A 5,866-nucleotide genomic window follows, 5' to 3' on the forward strand; every position below is an offset into this window, starting at 1 on the left:
CAGCACAGCTGGCAACGCATTCCATGCATTCACAACTCTCGGCATAAAGAACAAACCTCTGACGTCTCCTCTATACTGTTCTTCTAATATCTTCAAACTACGACTCCCCGTACCTGTCAATCCTGCCCTGGGGAAAAGTCTCTGGCTATTGACTCTACCTATTCCACTCATTATCTTGTACACCTCGTTCAGGTCTCCTCTCTTCCTCTTTCTCTCCAGAGAGAAAAGTCCGAGCTTATTCAAAATTCATTAATAAGGCAAGCCTTCCATTCCAGGCGGTGTCCTGATAAACCTTATTTTCACCCTATCCAAAGCCTCTGTATCTTTCCTATCGTAGGGTGACCAGAACTGGAGACAATATTCCAAGTGTGGTCTCACCAGGGACTTGTAGAGCTGTATCTAAACCTCACGGCTCTTAAACTCAACTCTCCCCCCACCCCCCAAACCCCCACTGTAAATGAAAGCCGAAATACTATATGCTTTCTTAACATCCCTATCCGCTTGTGTGGCAACTTTGAGGGATCTATGTACTTGCACACCTAGATCCCTCTGTTCCTCCACACTGCAAAGAATCCTATCTACATTCAGCATTTGAGTTCGACTTTCCAAAATGCATCACATTTATCCAGGTTGAACTCCATCTGCCATTTCTCAGTCCAACTCTGCATCCTGTCTGTGTCATGCTGCCGCCTGCAGTAGCCCTCTATACCATCGACGACACCTACTACCTTTGTGTCATCTGCAAATTTACTAACCCACACTCAACTTCCTCATACAAGTCATTTATTAAAAACGACAAAAAACAGAGGCCCAAAAACACAGACCTGCGGGACCTCACTCAGCACTGACCTCCAGGCAGAATACTTTCAATCTACAACCGCTCCCTGCCTTCTGTCAACCAGCCAAAGCTGAAACCAAATAGCCAAATCTCCCTGTATCCCATATTTCCTGACTTAATGAATGAGACTACCATGAGGAACCCTATCTAATGCCTTGCTGAAGTCCATATACTCCAAATCCACTGCTCGACCATCGTTGATCTGTCTTGTCACCTCCTCAAAGAACTCAATAAGATTAGTGAGGCATGACCTGCCCCTCACAGAGCCATGCTGACTTCATTTAATCACAACTTGCTTTGCCAAATAGTCATAAATAATATCCTTCAGAATTCTTTCTAAAACTTTGCTGACCACAGACGTAAGGCTAATTGGTCTGTAATTGCCAGAGATTTCCCTATTACCCTTCTTGAAAAGAGCAGCAACATTTGCCTCCTTCCAATCCTCCGGTACAACTCCCGTGGAGAGTGAAGATCTAAATATTATCGCTAGCCGCTTAGGAAGCTCCTTCCTCGCTTCCCAGAGCAGCCTAGGATAAATCTGGTCTGGCCCTGGCGACTTAACAATCCTAAAGTTTTTTTTCAAAATTTTCAGCACATCAACTTCATCAATCTTGATCTGGTCAAGACTACATCCCAGCTCCTCTAAGTATTCGTTCACAACAAGGTCAGTTTCTTTGGTGAAAACCGAAGGAAATAAACCCATTTAGAGCTTCCCCAGTCTGCTCAGACTCCAAGCACAAGTTCTCTCTTCTATCCCTAATCGGCCCTGCCTTTCTGTTCTCCCTCATCCTTCTTTTCATGCCTTTTATGTGCCCCCGCTTGGTTCTCCTCAGTCCATTTCTGAGCTCCTTTCTAGCAATCCTGTAATCTTCTAAAGTTGTACATGCACTGCTTTCCTCCATTCGCTACTCTGTCAAATGTTTAATGAACACAACTTTGAATAAACGCAAACATCAAGTCACCACAAACTTCTGGGCAAAGAGAATTCTCACGTCAACATCCCTTTCAGAATCTCGCATTCATCATCTGAGAAATGTTGGAGGGTAACTGATTTCTTTTGCAGACCCACTCCTCCACTGTTTACAATAAAAATCAAAATTTATTGATTTTTCCAATGATTTAGGTATCATTTTGATTCGTTTTCTAGAAAATTTATGAGACACACACCTACACGCGCGCGCACACACACACACACACACACACAGTCAGGAAAATGAAACTTTCCGGAGTTTCATAATAATTTAACACATAAAAAATGGGAAAAAAGTTGAAGTTTATAAAATGTTATTCTATCCTCTGATGTTATTTTGTTCACACAAGCAGACTAGTAATGGTATTGCTTCACAGAGCAGTTAGATATAGAGGAATAATCCTGTGCATTCTCCTTCAACATTCTTTGCAGTGCTTGATTATTAACTATATGCAGGTGTGTCATTCTTGTACACAGTGCCTGTCCAGAGCAAAAAATATCCCTTTTTTCTAATTTAATGTCATGTTTATATGTGTCAGCAAATTCTTTCTTAATATCAATGTAAATAATATCTTCATAATATTCATGTAAAAATCAATGTGTTTATTCTTAAAATTTAGTCCCAACCTTTATTCTCCCAGACAAGAGAAAATATGTATCCAGCTGATACACTTTTCTCAAAATCGTACATGGTTCACTAAGATTTCTCTTCCGAGATCTAAACTGGCAATTCTTCATCACAAAAAGCCTTCATTTTGGGGACGTGCAAAGGGAAACATCTTTGAAATTCCTCTAAAACAACGTTATCTCTTTATTAGTTTAGTGTAACAAAACTGCATGCAGATTTTCGGATGTAGTCTTAGCAATGACTTTTAAAGATGCAGAGTCAAAATTTCTGAAGAGCTTTTGTTCGAAAAGTCAATTCTCCTGCTCCTCGGATACTGTGCCTTTTCCAATGCCACACTTCTCGACTCTGATCTCTAGCATCTCATTTATCATGTTCTCCCTGTACAGAGTGAGTAAAACATGCCTACAATTAAGCCTGATGACTTTGAAATAAACAACATAATTCCAATTACCTTCCACTTGCCACATCAGCAGATTAACTTCATATGATTCGTCTGCCTGAAATAAAAAAAAACTTTTTTATCACACACTTCTGCAATCTCTCGCCACTTAAATTATTTACCATTGTTTCATCCTGCTTGCCAAAATAGAGAACTTATGTTATTTTATTTCTGCTGAAGTTTTGCTCACTAAGCTTCCCTGTCTATGTCACATTGCAGACCCACTACGTCCATTTGACGATATATGTAATGATGATCTTGGTATACAAGCTAAGTGAGCTTCTATCCATTGAAGGCCTTCATCCAGATCTTTGGTACAGATTACTGACCATTGATGACCCCACAGTGATCTCTCTGACACTACACAGTTAGAGCTTTGCAACTTGAAAATAAACATTTATCTGTAATCACTATTTCCTGTTAATGACAGTTTCCTGTGTAACAGTTCCAGCTGTTTGAATGGCCTTCTCCTGGTATGTAATATGTACTCAACAAGCTGAATTACTTAGTTCGCTATTTCTATGATCTCCTTAGCGGGGAAGAATGGTCCTCTCCCATTTCACTGTAATGATCCTGACTGGCTGAATGACGTAGTCCTCGACCTTTGTAACAGCCTTGAGGTGTGCATTGAGAGAGCAACATATGGGGCAGGGGCAACAGTTGGCCATTCGGCTGCACCCTTCAGAATGCAAACCATTCAATAGTGCCAGAGCGTCCTTTTCCAATAAACATTGACTCCCTTGTCCAGCAAGTTGAGTCGAGCTCAGATTTGAATATCTTCATTAATCGAGTCTGCATATCGTAAGCAGATAGCACATCCCATAGTTGCAGAATCTGTAATTTTAAAATTAAACTAATTTCACAGCGCCACCTCTTTTGTGACGTAAGGGTACAATAATCAGGAATAGACATAAACAATTCAGCGCTCCAAAACTGTATAACATTACCACTGACTCTTTCCAATCAAATACAGCCTCCTCTGCAGCCTCGGGAGGAGAATACCAAATAACATGAATCCACAGGAGCATAACAAAGGAGCAGAATTAGGCAATTCGGCCCATCGAGTCTCATATTCCATTTAAATAATGGCTTAGAGGTTTCCAAGCATCATTCTGCTGACTTCTCACTGTAATCATTGATCCCCATATTAATCAAAATGTTAGCTATCTGTGTCTTAAAAAAAAACACTACTATCTGTGTCTCTGTGCACTGACACGTGTGTGTGCGTGTTTATTCATGTGTTTGTGTGGCTATGTGTTTATGTGTCCATCGGTGTATAAGCTTGTGCGTTTTATCTGCGCTTGTGTCTATTTGTGTGTGACTGTATATATCTCTGTGTGTGTGTCTGCCAGTCTCGGTTTATCATTGTCAGTGTTAGAACGTTGTGGTGCCTGCATATGTTTCAGAGCATTTCTATGCCTGCATCATTATGCAATGATGTATCAGTTATTTTGGGAGGGAAAGAACTATCAGACAAAGTCTTTTACCTGGTGTTGGGGAGTCCAGACATAGAGAGCATTGGTTAGGGTGAGAGGGGAGAGATATCCAACAGACCTAAAGGTCAACGTTTTCCCTTAGAGGATGGCACGTGTATGGAATGAGTTGCGAGAGGAAGTGGTGGAGGCTGGAACAATTGAAACATTTAAAAGGCATTTGGATGGATATATGAATAAAAAGGGTTTGGAGAGATACGGGCCGGGTGCTGGCAGGTTGGACTCGCTTGCATTGAGATATCTGGTCGGCATGGACGTGCTTGACGGAAGAGTGTGTTTCCATGCTCTACATCTCTATGACTCTCTGTCCTTCACTGAACATTGCACTTTACTCAGTGGGATATGGATGTTTCAAAATCTCCACAGAGTTTGATTTTCTCATCTCTGACTCATGCTAGGGTCCGCACTGTTTTGGTAGAAAGGGGAAGGGGGAGGGAATGGATGTCTATCGTTCCATCTCCAGGCTTGTAATTGTCTCTCCTTTGCCAGGCTGTTTCTCCTGAAATGGGAGAAAGAGAGAGACTGAGGACGGGAGCGGGTGGCACTGCTGTTCGTGTTGGTGCATTTGTTTGGAAATGTTGAGTTGTCTGAAGGGGGGGCCACAGTGTTGCATCAATGCAATGTTATTAGCGTGGAGATATAGTGGATGGACAGTAAGAGAGAGAGAGAGCAAAAGTGTTGCATGCAGTAATGAGAGTGGTAGATTATGAGCCTTGTTTAGGGTCAGGTGATATATATTGTAAGTGCGAAGGTGCAGAGAGAATACAATGATACTTATCGTGGCAGAACAGGAAAAGGTATCACTGCTTGTCCTGTATTGCTGGACATTTCTTCAAATCATCACAGCGTCAAGGTAGCCTCATTGAATTTCCTGTCCAAATCTATCACTACTGACGTCAGAGACCATAGCCCTCTGCTTACACGGCATGACTTAAAGTGGAACTTAAAAATAGCAAGGTGAAACAATCATTAGTGCATTATATGTCTAAACAGAAATTGCCGTGCAAATTTTGTGCAGCTTATGCTCTGGAAATTAGATATGCAAGTAACGAGGATGCTGCAGTAATAATGGATGATATCAAGTTACATCTAAACTTCGTTAATTAAGCGAATACGAATGTTGTGAAAAATCATTTTCATCATTGTATATGATGTAGCTTGAAAAGTATGTTGTAAAACAAGCTAGAGAGCAGATTATTTAGGATTTGATAGTATGTGGTCAGAAAAAGACTAATCAATAACCTTCCTTATGAGAAACTGTGAAATCAATGTATTGGATTTTACATTGTGTCTGCATACAACATAGAATTGTGAACAGGACAGTCAAACATTATGGAAGCAAGGAGACTAGAGAGTCAAGGTGGTTGCAATGAATTGGGAAATTATTTTTTTGTTAGAGAAACGATGTTTGTGACTTCTAGAAATGCTAAAATAATTGAAAGGTACACGTATTTCTCAAAGATACGAAGAGCAAAGAAAGGAAAGATGACTCAATGAT

The sequence above is a fragment of the Hemiscyllium ocellatum genome, chromosome 49 (assembly GCF_020745735.1).
Source record: "Hemiscyllium ocellatum isolate sHemOce1 chromosome 49, sHemOce1.pat.X.cur, whole genome shotgun sequence".
In the NCBI taxonomy this organism is placed as follows: domain Eukaryota; kingdom Metazoa; phylum Chordata; class Chondrichthyes; order Orectolobiformes; family Hemiscylliidae; genus Hemiscyllium; species Hemiscyllium ocellatum.